Below are 12,500 nucleotides of genomic sequence, written 5' to 3'. Positions count from 1 at the left end.
TCGTGGTCCACCCCTCTATAAATACTCGGGAGGCGTCGAAGCCGGTTCTCCAAGCCGGACCCGTAGGTATCGTTGTGTGCTCGCTCTCATTGGCCCGCCTAACCAGAAAATGCCTGCGGTACACCCATTTGGATAAGAGTGCACGCAGATGCGGGCCTCGACGGCTACACATTTCCTCGGGCGGCCGCCTCCCGGCCTCCGTGGAGCGCGGGATGCACGGTCCCATCGACAAGCCTCTCCCGTTTTTACCGTGGCGTCGCGGTTCACCACGGCGGGCGGGTCGGTCTCCTCCGCATAAAAAGGGGGACCCCCGCTTTTTGTTCCACGAAATCGCACAAGCTTTTTTCGCATCCACGGTTTGCCACCGCACACCAAAATGCCGATCCGGCTGCCTACTTTAGCCAACAGGTGGAGCCAGGCGCGCCGTACTTGCGCGGCACTTCCCACGTCCACCGAAGTCGGTGCCAAGGACCACTTTCGGCGCCGGAGCCGCGTACGAGCCTACTCGAGGCGGAAGAACGAAGCCAGCAAGGGCCTGGCCGCAAGTGCGTTCAATTGTCGGGACGTCCAAGTCCCTCGTTCTTCCGTGCTTCCTCTTTCGGCAAGTCGTTGCGGCACCTTCCCAAAGCGCGCAGACCCGCTAATCGCGACGAGCGCGACGTGGCCGTGCCGCCTTTCCCTCGGCAGCAAGCAAAACGCCTGGCAACGTCGACGCTCCCCTAACCGCGATCTCGCACCGTGTTTCGTGTGGCGAATTCAAAAGCCGGCCGGCGCTGCTGCAACCATTACGGTCGGTACGCATACGCCGCGGAGGGCGGGACGGTCATCGGAGCGTGCGGTTCCTCCATCGAGTACTGCGCACCTCGGCCGTCGCATCGCCGTGCCATGACCGGCCGCGCGTCAACGCGAACCGGTGCCAGCGAGATCCCTCGCCTGCAAGAACCGACCGGCAGCCTCCGTCACCCGAGGACGCGGAGGCGCTTGCCGCGGACGGCGGGACGGTATGCACTGGTGCACAGCGGACCCGTCACATCGCCAGTTCCTTGACCGACCGCCGACGCTTGTGCCGTTCCTCTCGTACTTGGCAGTCGCCGCGCGATTGTCGGGTCTCGTTCTTGCACGCTCGAACGGTCGGGAGGGCACTCGGCTGGCGTTTCGGGAACGCGCAGCCTCGCCTTCTACCGACGTAACCACGACTCGCCGTTCGCGCTCCGCCGCTCCTGTTTACAGTACTAGGCGGTCCCGCAGCGGTCGGGTCGCGCATTTCGAGCGCTTCGAGCCACGGTGCAGTGGCGGGTCGAAAGCCGACCTATGAGTGCGTTGCGCCGTTTGTACCCGCGTCCGCCACCTGGCCGACCGTCCAAGGTCGCGGTGTTGGCGTCCGCTGGGCGCAACAATTTGTCACGGGGTGCCGCTCCACATTCAGGCAGCCCCGTGGGGAAAAGCCGACCCCGCGTCCAAACGGGGTCAGCGGCAGAAAGTGTCGGGCGCAGACGCAGCTGAGGCGCTCACCCTTCACAATCCGTTAATGATCCTTCCGCAGGTTCACCTACGGAAACCTTGTTACGACTTTTACTTCCTCTAAATGATCAAGTTTGGTCATCTTTCCAACAGACCGGCGCAACCGAAAGGCCGCGCCGGACATCGGTCCGAAGACCTCACTAAATCATTCAATCGGTAGTAGCGACGGGCGGTGTGTACAAAGGGCAGGGACGTAATCAACGCGAGCTTATGACTCGCGCTTACTGGGAATTCCTCGTTCAAGGGGAACAATTGCAAGCCCCTATCCCAATCACGAAAGAAGTTCCACGGGTTACCCAGTCTTTTCAGACAGGGATAAAGACACGCTGCTTCCTTCAGTGTAGCGCGCGTGCGGCCCCGGACATCTAAGGGCATCACAGACCTGTTATTGCTCTGTTTCGTGCGGCTAGGAGCCGCTTGTCCCTCTAAGAAGGTTGTAAGGTGCTGGGAACCCCGCACCTATTTAATAGGCTAGAGTCTCGTTCGTTATCGGAATTAACCAGACAAATCGCTCCACCAACTAAGAACGGCCATGCACCACCATCCACCGAATCAAGAAAGAGCTCTCAATCTGTCAATCCTCCCAGTGTCCGGGCCGGGTAAGTTTTCCCGTGTTGAGTCAAATTAAGCCGCAGGCTCCACTCCTGGTGGTGCCCTTCCGTCAATTCCTTTAAGTTTCAGCTTTGCAACCATACTTCCCCCGGAACCCAAATACTTTGGTTTCCCGGAAGCTGCCCGCCGAGTCATTTGAGTAACTCAGGCGGATCGCTGGTTGGCATCGTTTATGGTCAGAACTAGGGCGGTATCTGATCGCCTTCGAACCTCTGACTTTCGTTCTTGATCAATGAAAACATTCTTGGCAAATGCTTTCGCAGTAGTTCGTCTTGCGACGGTCCAAGAATTTCACCTCTAGCGCCGCAATACGAATGCCCCCGTCCGTCCCTCTTAATCATTACCTCGTATTCCAAAAACCAACAGAACAGAAACGAGGTCTTGTTCTATTATTCCATGCAAGTTTATTCAGGCGACTCGCCTGCGTTGAGCACTCTAATTTTTTCAAAGTAAAAGCACCGGCCATCTCGAGGCACACAATGAAGTGCACCAAGAAAGAACCGGCATGATGTTCAGTCCGAGCCGTCGCATCGGGTAGATGCACTACTCGTCTGGAACTGAGATCCAACTACGAGCTTTTTAACCGCAGCAGCTTTAGTATACGCTATTGGAGCTGGAATTACCGCGGCTGCTGGCACCAGACTTGCCCTCCAATTGATCCTCGTTAAAGGATTTAGAGTGTACTCATTTCAATTACGGGGCCTCAAAAGAGTCCCGTATTGTTATTTTTCGTCACTACCTCCCCGTGCCGGGAGTGGGTAATTTGCGCGCCTGCTGCCTTCCTTGGATGTGGTAGCCGTTTCTCAGGCTCCCTCTCCGGAATCGAACCCTGATTCTCCGTTACCCGTAACAACCATGGTAAGCAAGTAACCTACCATCGAAAGTTGATAAGGCAGACACTTGAAAGAAACGTCGCCGGCTCGTGGCCATGCGATCAGCACAAAGTTATCCAGAGTCACCACACAATACGGGCCGAAACCCGATCGATCTTGGTCTAATAAAAGCACCCGTTACCCAAAGGGCTCCAGGCTCACTGCATGTATTAGCTCTAGAATTGCCACAGTTATCCAAGTAGGAAGAAACGATCTAAGGAACCATAACTGATTTAATGAGCCATTCGCGGTTTCGCCTTATTTCGGCATGTACTTAGACATGCATGGCTTAATCTTTGAGACAAGCATATGATTACTGGCAGGATCAACCAGGTAATCGTTCGACTGCGCGTCCGTCCTCGCCCTCGGCGGGCCGGACGCAGTCTGTGTGCGGCGGAGGCCACCTTCAGGCGCCCCAACACGCTTATTTTGCACTCCGAGATGACGGCGTTCGAGCTCGCTACGGCACAACCTTCCCGAAAGACGAGTGGGAGCCGTGCGGCAAGAAGCACGTTCATGCTCGCTCTTTTTCGTTGCATCGACTCGGTCGCGCCGTGCGGGTTGCCCAAGCCCGCTGCACTGTCGGTGGACCGGCCGGAACTAGCAACGGAGCCGAGACTGCAAAGCCGCCAGACGACGGGTCACGCCCGCGTCTTCGGCGCTTTCGCATCTGAATCGCCCGAGGACGACACGGAACACACCTCGATATCGTGGTAAAACGGCACCGTCCGACAACCAGCCCCTAACGCATCAAGCGGATGAGGCTGCAGACGACTGCCGTGGATTCCCCTGGAGCAGACCCGAGGACACGCTTGACGAGGCCGAAGCCCGCCGCATATCAGACACCCGGTCGCTTTCGCGTACGCCGCTCACGAGAACCCCCACATAATAGCAGCGATAAGTACCCAGACCTCCTTGGGCCCTAATACGAGCGTACTCGAGAAAATTTCACCGCGGGTGTGCCCCGAAACGTGTGGCATGTTGAGCGTGCCACAAGTCTACGTCGCTCTCAAACCCGCCGAGGTCGTAGAATTTGCGACCCTACTCACGAAATTCCCACCGAGGATACGGCCGCAAACGTACCGCACCTTGGGTAGGCCACGAGTTTGTGCAACACTACGCTGACGGCACAGCACCGAGGTCGTGCGCGCACGCACGGGAAAATTCCGCCGCGGTTTCTGCCGAAAACGTGAGGCACCACGACTCTCCGCAAGTTCGCGTCGACTGCGAAAGACCGAAGTCGTGAACGACGTGTCCGCTACTCGCCGCCGACACGCTGGACACCAAACGTACAACGACTCGACGGCGTCGTAGAGGCCCACGACGCGGTTTTCCTTAACGACGTCTCGGCGTGGCACCGACAGGTTAGAACGGCCGACCAACGTTCCCTGTCCGCCGTTCGGCTCAGTCGAAGGGCTCGGCGACTTCGGCAACGCTGCGAAGCCGCACGGTGACGCACGCCATGTCCCCATTTTTTTTTTTCTTTCTGCGTCTGCCGGGGTGCCCCTATAATAGCAGCGATAAGCACCCAGACCGCCGTGGGTCGCTCGCCCCGGCTGACGTGGTTTTTCGTACTCCTGCGGCGGTCGCCGTCAAGCACGTCCAAATACGCTACTTTCGTGGGCGCATTCACGCTCTTTCGCTTCGCCGGAGTGCCAGCACTCACTCTGCCAAAAACGGCGAACATCCGAGCGGCGGTTCCCACTTTTGCGTCGGCGTCGCAAACCCCGCCCCGGCAGACGAGGTTTGCCGTACTCGTGCGACGGTGGCCGGCGGGCACGTCGAAAGACGCCGATATCGTGCGCGAATTGGCGCACCTTGGCTTCACCGGAGTGCCGCCACTGACTCCTCCAAAAACGGCGAAGATCCGAGCGGCGCTTCCCACTTTCGCATCGGCGTCCCGAACTCCGCCCCGGCTGACGCGGTTTACCGTACTCGTGCGACGGTCGCCGGCGAGCACGTGGAAAGACGCCGATATCGTGCCCGAATCGGCTCCGTTCGGCTTCGCCGGAGTGCCAGCACTGGCTCGGCGAAAGACGACGAACATCCGAGCGACGGTTCTCACTATTGCGTACGCGTCGCAAACCCCGCCCCGGCAGACGCACTTTGCCGTACTCGTGCGACGGTCGCCGGCGAGCACGTAGAAAGACGCCGATATCGTGCCGGAATCGGCCCCGTTTGGCTTCGCCGGAGTGCCAGCACTCACTCGGCCACAAACGGCGAACATCCGAGCGGCGGTTCCCACTTAGCCGTCGGCGTCCCGAACTCCGCCCCGGCAGACGCGGTTGCCGAGCTCGTGCGACTAGCGACCGCGAAGCCGTCTCGCGACGCCGCTTTCGTGCGCGGCTCCCACTGCGACCTGGGTCACCCGAGGTCGACGAGCAAAAAAGAATGTCGAAAAAAATTTTTTTTTTTTTTTGCGTCTGCCGGGGTGCCCCTATAATAGCAGCGATAAGCACCCAGACCGCCATGGGTCGCTCGCCCCGGCTGACGTGGTTTTTCGTTTTCCTGCGGTGGTCGTCGTCAAGCACGTCCAAACACGCCACTTTCGTGGGCGCATTCGCGCTCTTTCGCTTCGCCGGAGTGCCAGCACTCACTCTGCCAAAAACGGCGAACATCCGAGCGGCGGTTCCCACTTTTGCGTCGGCGTCGCAAACCCCGCCCCGGCAGACGAGGTTTGCCGTACTCGTGCGACGGTGGCCGGCGGGCACGTCGAAAGACGCCGATATCGTGCGCGAATTGGCGCACCTTGGCTTCACCGGAGTGCCGCCACTGACTCCTCCAAAAACGGCGAAGATCCGAGCGGCGCTTCCCACTTTCGCATCGGCGTCCCGAACTCCGCCCCGGCTGACGCGGTTTACCGTACTCGTGCGACGGTCGCCGGCGAGCACGTGGAAAGACGCCGATATCGTGCCCGAATCGGCTCCGTTCGGCTTCGCCGGATTGCCAGCACTGGCTCGGCGAAAGACGACGAACATCCGAGCGACGGTTCTCACTATTGCGTACGCGTCGCAAACCCCGCCCCGGCAGACGCACTTTGCCGTACTCGTGCGACGGTCGCCGGCGAGCACGTAGAAAGACGCCGATATCGTGCCGGAATCGGCCCCGTTTGGCTTCGCCGGAGTGCCAGCACTCACTCGGCCACAAACGGCGAACATCCGAGCGGCGGTTCCCACTTAGCCGTCGGCGTCCCGAACTCCGCCCCGGCAGACGCGGTTGCCGAGCTCGTGCGACTAGCGACCGCGAAGCCGTCTCGCGACGCCGCTTTCGTGCGCGGCTCCCACTGCGACCTGGGTCACCCGAGGTCGACGAGCAAAAAAGAATGTCGAAAAAAATTTTTTTTTTTTTTTTGCGTCTGCCGGGGTGCCCCTATAATAGCAGCGATAAGCACCCAGACCGCCATGGGTCGCTCGCCCCGGCTGACGTGGTTTTTCGTTTTCCTGCGGTGGTCGTCGTCAAGCACGTCCAAACACGCCACTTTCGTGGGCGCATTCGCGCTCTTTCGCTTCGCCGGAGTGCCAGCACTCACTCTGCCAAAAACGGCGAACATCCTAGTGGCGGTTCCCACTTTTGCGTCGGCGTCGCCAACCCCGCCCCGGCATACGCGGTTTGCCGTACTCGTGCGGCGGTGGCCGGCGGGCACGTCGAAAGACACCGATATCGTGCGCGAGTCGATGCTTCTTGGTCTCGCAGGAGGGCCGCCACTCACTCCTGCAAAAACGGCGAAGATCCGAGCGGCGCTTCCCACTTTTTCGTCGGCGTCGCAAACCTCGCCCCGGCAGACGCGCTTTGCCGTACTCGTGCGACGGTCGCCGGCGAGCACGTCGAAATACGCCGATATCGTGCCCGAATCGGCCCCGTTTCGCTTCGCCGGAGTGCCAGCACTCGCTCGGCCAAAGACGACGAACATCCGAGCGACGGTTCCCACTATTGCGTACGCGTCGCGAACCCCGCCCCGGCAGACGCGGTTTGCCGTACTCGTGCGGCGGTGGCCGGCGGGCACGTCGAAAGACGCCGATATCGTGCACGAATTGGCGCTCCTTGGCTTCACCGGAGTGCCAGCACTCACTCGGCCAAAAACGGCGAACATCCGAGCAGCGGTACCCACTTAGCCGTCGGCATCCCGAACTCCGCGCCGGCTGACGCGGTTGCCGAGCTCGTGCGACTAGCGACCGCGAACGCGTCTCGCGACGCCGCTTTCGTGCGCGGCTCCCATTGCGACCTGGGTTACCCGAGCTCGACCAGCAAAAAAGAAGGTCGAAAATTTTTTTTTTTTTTCTGCGTCTGCCGGGGTGCCCCTATAATAGCAGCGATAAGCACCCAGACCGCCGTGTGTCGCTCGCCCCGGCTGACGTGGTTTTTCGTACTCCTGCAGCGGTCGCCGTCACGCACGTCCAAATACGCCACTTTCGTGGGCGCATTCGCGCTCTTTCGCGTCGCCGGAGTGCCAGCACTCACTCTGCCAAAAACGGCCAACATCCGAGCGGCGGTTCCCACTTTTGCGTCGGCGTCGTAAACCCCGCCCCGGCAGACGCGGTTTGCCCTACTCGTGCGACGGTCGCCGGCGAGCGCGTCGAAAGACGCCGATATCGTGCGCTAATTGGCGCTCCTTGGCTTCTCCGGAGTGCCGCCACTCACTCCTCCAAAAACGGCGAAGATCCGAGCGGCGTTCTCCACTTTCGCATCGGCGTCCCGAACTCCGCCCGGGCTGACGCGGTTTACCGTACTCGTGCGACGGTCGCCGGCGGGCACGTCGAAAGACGCCGATATCGTGCCGTAATCGGCCCCGTTTGGCTTCGCCCGTGTGCCAGCACTCACTCGGCCAAAAACGGCGAACATCCGAGCAGCGTTTCCCACTTTCGCATCGGCGTCCCGAAGCCCGCCCCGGCAGACGCGGTTTGCCCTACTCGAGCGACGGTCGCCGGCGATCACGTCGAAAGGCGCCGAATTCGTGCACGAATCGATGCTTCTTGGTCTCGCAGGAGGGCCGCCACTCACTCCTGCAAAAACGGCGAAGATCCGAGTTGCGCTTCCCACTTTTTCGTCGGCGTCCCGAACTACGCCCCGGCTGACGCGGTTTACCGTACTCGTGCGACGGTCGCCGGCGGGCACTTCAAAATACGCCGATTTCGTGGGCGCATTCACGCTGTTTCGCTTCCCCGGAGTGCCAACACTCACTCTGCCGAAAGCGGCGATCATCCGAGCGGCGGTTCCCACTTTTGCGTCGGCTTCGCAAACGGCGCCCCGGCAGACGCGCTCGTGCGACGTACTCGTGCGACGGTCGCCGGCGAGCACGTCGAAAGACGCCGATATCGTGCTCGAATCGACCCCGTTTCGCTTCGCCGGAGTGCTGCCAGTCACGGCGCAGAAAACGGCGAACAAGTGTTTTTTTTTTTTTTTTCCTAGAATTTGTGTTATAGAAGGCACATTTGATATCGGACGATAATTTTCAACTTTATCACGCGCACCGATTTTCGTGTAGAGGTTTGCAAGTTTATGGGAATTTCTCCACTTGGAATAATGCGATTTAGTAGTACTACGAGAACTTCATGGATGTACTCAAGGGTACGGGGCAAGTCAGTTACGTCAACACCTGCAGATTTTTTACACTTCAAACTGAAAATTGTTGGTTGTGAGTCCTCGTGTGATATTAAAGGCCGATTCGCTAACACATAGAACAAAGAAAGAAAGGAAGAAAAAACGCCCGCGCTCGCTCAAGAAACCTGGGTTCGCAACAAGTGGCAACAACAAGCAACCGAGCGAGTGCGCCAAAACCCGTGGCGGCCGAACAAACGCGAAGTCCCAACCGCGTCAGCCGGGGCGGCACGGGACAGGAAAAATCACTTCAGCCGGGGCGGCGGGGCACCGAATAAACCTCGTCACCTCGTCGCAGGATAAAAGAGGAAACAAAAAGTCTAAACAGCGTCTGCTGGAGCGAATGCGTAATAAAACAACAACAACAACAAAAAAAAAAAACACCCGCGCTCAAGAAGTCTGCAATCACCACAAAAGGCGACTGTGACCGAGCAGCGTCAGCCGGGGCCGTGCGGAAACGGAAAAACCGCGACTACCGGGGCGTCGAGGCACCGAAAAATCCACTTCAGCCGCGGCGAAAAAAAAAAACAAAAAGAAAGACGGAGGGGGGGGGGGGAACCACGTCTGCCGGGGCGAAGGAAAAAAAAAAACGCGTCTGCCGGGGCGAGCCCGGGTGCGGCACCACCGGGAAAACTGTGGCAAACAGACATGGCGATCGAGTGAGTGGGCCGCCAGCCAGGCTCAGCCAAAAAGTGCAAAGTCCGAACTGCGTCAGCCGGGGCGGCAAAAACCACGTCAGCCGGGGCGGCGCAAAAAACCGCGTCTGCCGGGGCGGCACGAAACCGCGTCAGCCGGGGCGGCGCGAAAACTGCGTCAGCCGGGGCGAAAGAAAAAAAAAAAAAAACGCGTCTGCCGGGGCGAGCCCGGGTGCGGCACCACCGGGAAAACTGTGGCAAACAGACATGGCGATCGAGTGAGTGGGCCGCCAGCCAGGCACAGCCGAAAAGTGCAAAGTCCGAACCGTGTCAGCCGGGGCGGCAAAAAACCGCGTCAGCCGGGGCGGCGCAAAAAACCGCGTCTGCCGGGGCGGCACGAAACCGCGTCAGCCGGGGCGGCGCGAAAACTGCGTCAGCCGGGGCGAGCCCGGGTGCGGCACCACCGGGAAAACTGTGGCAAACAGACATGGCGATCGAGTGAGTGGGCCGCCAGCCAGGCTCAGCCAAAAAGTGCCAAGTCCGAACTGCGTCAGCCGGGGCGGCAAAAAACCGCGTCAGCCGGGGCGGCGCAAAAAACCGCGTCTGCCGGGGCGGCGCGAAAACCGCGTCTGCCGGGGCGGCGCGAAAACTGCGTCAGCCGGGGCGAAAGAAAAAAAAAAACGCGTCTGCCGGGGCGAGCCCGGGTGCGGCACCACCGGGAAAACTGTGGCAAACAGACATGGCGATCGAGTGAGTGGGTCGCCAGCAAGGCTCAGCCAAAAAGTGCTAAGTCCGAACTGCGTCAGCTGGGGCGGCAAAAAACCGCGTCTGCCGGGGCGGCACGAAACCGCGTCAGCCGGGGCGGCGCGAAAACCGCGTCTGCCGGGGCGGCACGAAACCGCGTCAGCCGGGGCGGCGCGAAAACTGCGTCAGCCGGGGCGAGCCCGGGTGCGGCACCACCGGGAAAACTGTGGCAAACAGACATGGCGATCGAGTGAGTGGGCCGCCAGCCAGGCACAGCCGAAAAGTGCTAAGTCCGAACTGCGTCAGCCGGGGCGGCAAAAACCGCGTCAGCCGGGGCGGCGCGAAAACCGCGTCTGCCGGGGCGGCACGAAACCGCGTCAGCCGGGGCGGCGCGAAAACTGCGTCAGCCGGGGCGAGCCCGGGTGCGGCACCACCGGGAAAACTGTGGCTAACAGACATGGCGATCGAGTGAGTGGGCCACCAGCCAGGCTCAGCCAAAAAGTGCTAAGTCCGAACTGCGTCAGCCGGGGCGGCAAAAACCGCGTCAGCCGGGGCGGCGCAAAAAACCGCGTCTGCCGGGGCGGCACGAAACCGCGTCAGCCGGGGCGGCGCGAAAACTGCGTCAGCCGGGGCGAAAGAAAAAAAAAAAACGCGTCTGCCGGGGCGAGCCCGGGTGCGGCACCACCGGGAAAACTGTGGCAAACAGACATGGCGATCGAGTGAGTGGGCCGCCAGCCAGGCACAGCCGAAAAGTGCCAAGTCCGAACTGCGTCAGCCGGGGCGGCAAAAAACCGCGTCAGCCGGGGCGGCGCAAAAAACCGCGTCTGCCGGGGCGGCACGAAACCGCGTCAGCCGGGGCGGCGCGAAAACTGCGTCAGCCGGGGCGAGCCCGGGTGCGGCACCACCGGGAAAACTGTGGCAAACAGACATGGCGATCGAGTGAGTGGGCCGCCAGCCAGGCTCAGCCAAAAAGTGCCAAGTCCGAACTGCGTCAGCCGGGGCGGCGCAAAAAACCGCGTCTGCCGGGGCGGCGCGAAAACCGCGTCTGCCGGGGCGGCGCGAAAACTGCGTCAGCCGGGGCGAAAGAAAAAAAAAACGCGTCTGCCGGGGCGAGCCCGGGTGCGGCACCACCGGGAAAACTGTGGCAAACAGACATGGCGATCGAGTGAGTGGGCCGCCAGCAAGGCTCAGCCAAAAAGTGCCAAGTCCGAACTGCGTCAGCCGGGGCGGCAAAAAACCGCGTCTGCCGGGGCGGCACGAAACCGCGTCAGCCGGGGCGGCGCGAAAACCGCGTCTGCCGGGGCGGCACGAAACCGCGTCAGCCGGGGCGAGCCCGGGTGCGGCACCACCGGGAAAACTGTGGCAAACAGACATGGCGATCGAGTGAGTGGGCCGCCAGCCAGGCACAGCCGAAAAGTGCTAAGTCCGAACTGCGTCAGCCGGGGCGGCAAAAACCGCGTCAGCCGGGGCGGCGCAAAAACCGCGTCTGCCGGGGCGAATGCAAAAAAAACAAAGAAAAAAGCCCGCGCTTAATCAAAAGAAAACAAAGAAAAAAGCTTGCGCTTAATCAAAAGAAAACAAACAAAAAAAGTTCGCGCTTAAGCCTGGCGGTGGAACCACCGGGGCAAACAGACCTGGCGATCGAGTGAGTGGGCCGCCAGCCGGGGTGAGCCAAAAAGTGCAAAGTCGGAACCGCGTCAGCCGGGGCGGCGCGAAAACCGCGTCAGCCGGGGCGGCGCAAAAACTGCGTCAGCCGGGGCGGCACGGAAAAACGAAAACCGCGTCAGCCGGGGCGGCACGGAAAAACGAAAACCACGTCAGCCGGGGCGACATCAAAATGAGGAAAAAAAAAAAAACTGCCTTAGGACACCTGCGTACACTTTCATGCGTTTGGGCATATCTCTCTGTAACACGCGCGCCCCTCGTTACGCGCGGCACTCTGTTTTCTCCGACACCCATATTTCGGCGGCATGTGGCACGCGCGCCCGTCCCTACGCACGGCACACCGCAGTGCTTTCTCGATATTTTTCTTTTCCTCCAACACCGTCATCTATAGGCTTTTAGTGACCTGTTGCTCGTGGCAAAAGTTCGCTAGCTCTGACACCTCTTGCATGCGCACCGTTTTTGCGCACGGTGCTATGCCGCAAAGCACGGCAGTCGCATGCGTTTCTCTCAGGCACCTCTTTTTTGACACAACGCTGTGGTGCTTAGAAACACACCCGCCGCTTTTGCGCACAGAACTCCACCGTACAGCACGGTAGTCACGTTTGTTCCACACGAACAGCAGTGTGCATCGTGCTACGACACTTTGAAAGCTTTTTCTTCCGAGTCTCGACCGCGCTGTTCCTTTCGTACTTGGCGCGGTTTTGGGACCAGCTTTGTTTTAAACCCCTACTGCGCGCCGTTCCTTTCGTACTTGGCGCGGTTCAGGGTTTGTTTCGAGCCCTTAGCCGCGCTGTTCCCTCCGTACTTGGCGCGGTTTAGGGTCGAGCTTTGTCTCGAGCCCTCTCCGCGCCGTTCC

The 12,500-nt window shown here is 60.5% G+C and overlaps 1 non-coding gene across 1 annotated transcript; it reads right to left on the bottom strand.

Moving 5' to 3' along the window:
• Positions 1–1,526: 1,526 nt before the first annotated feature.
• Positions 1,527–3,341, bottom strand: LOC142794326 (small subunit ribosomal RNA). Its single transcript, XR_012892254.1, has one exon. It is a non-coding gene; the product is annotated as a small subunit ribosomal RNA (ribosomal RNA).
• Positions 3,342–12,500: the final 9,159 nt, after the last annotated feature.

This window comes from Rhipicephalus microplus, unplaced genomic scaffold (genome assembly GCF_043290135.1).
Source record: "Rhipicephalus microplus isolate Deutch F79 unplaced genomic scaffold, USDA_Rmic scaffold_400, whole genome shotgun sequence".
In the NCBI taxonomy this organism is placed as follows: domain Eukaryota; kingdom Metazoa; phylum Arthropoda; class Arachnida; order Ixodida; family Ixodidae; genus Rhipicephalus; species Rhipicephalus microplus.
The sequence above is the reverse complement of the archived record's forward strand: the minus strand, read 5'-3'. Positions and strand labels throughout refer to the sequence as shown.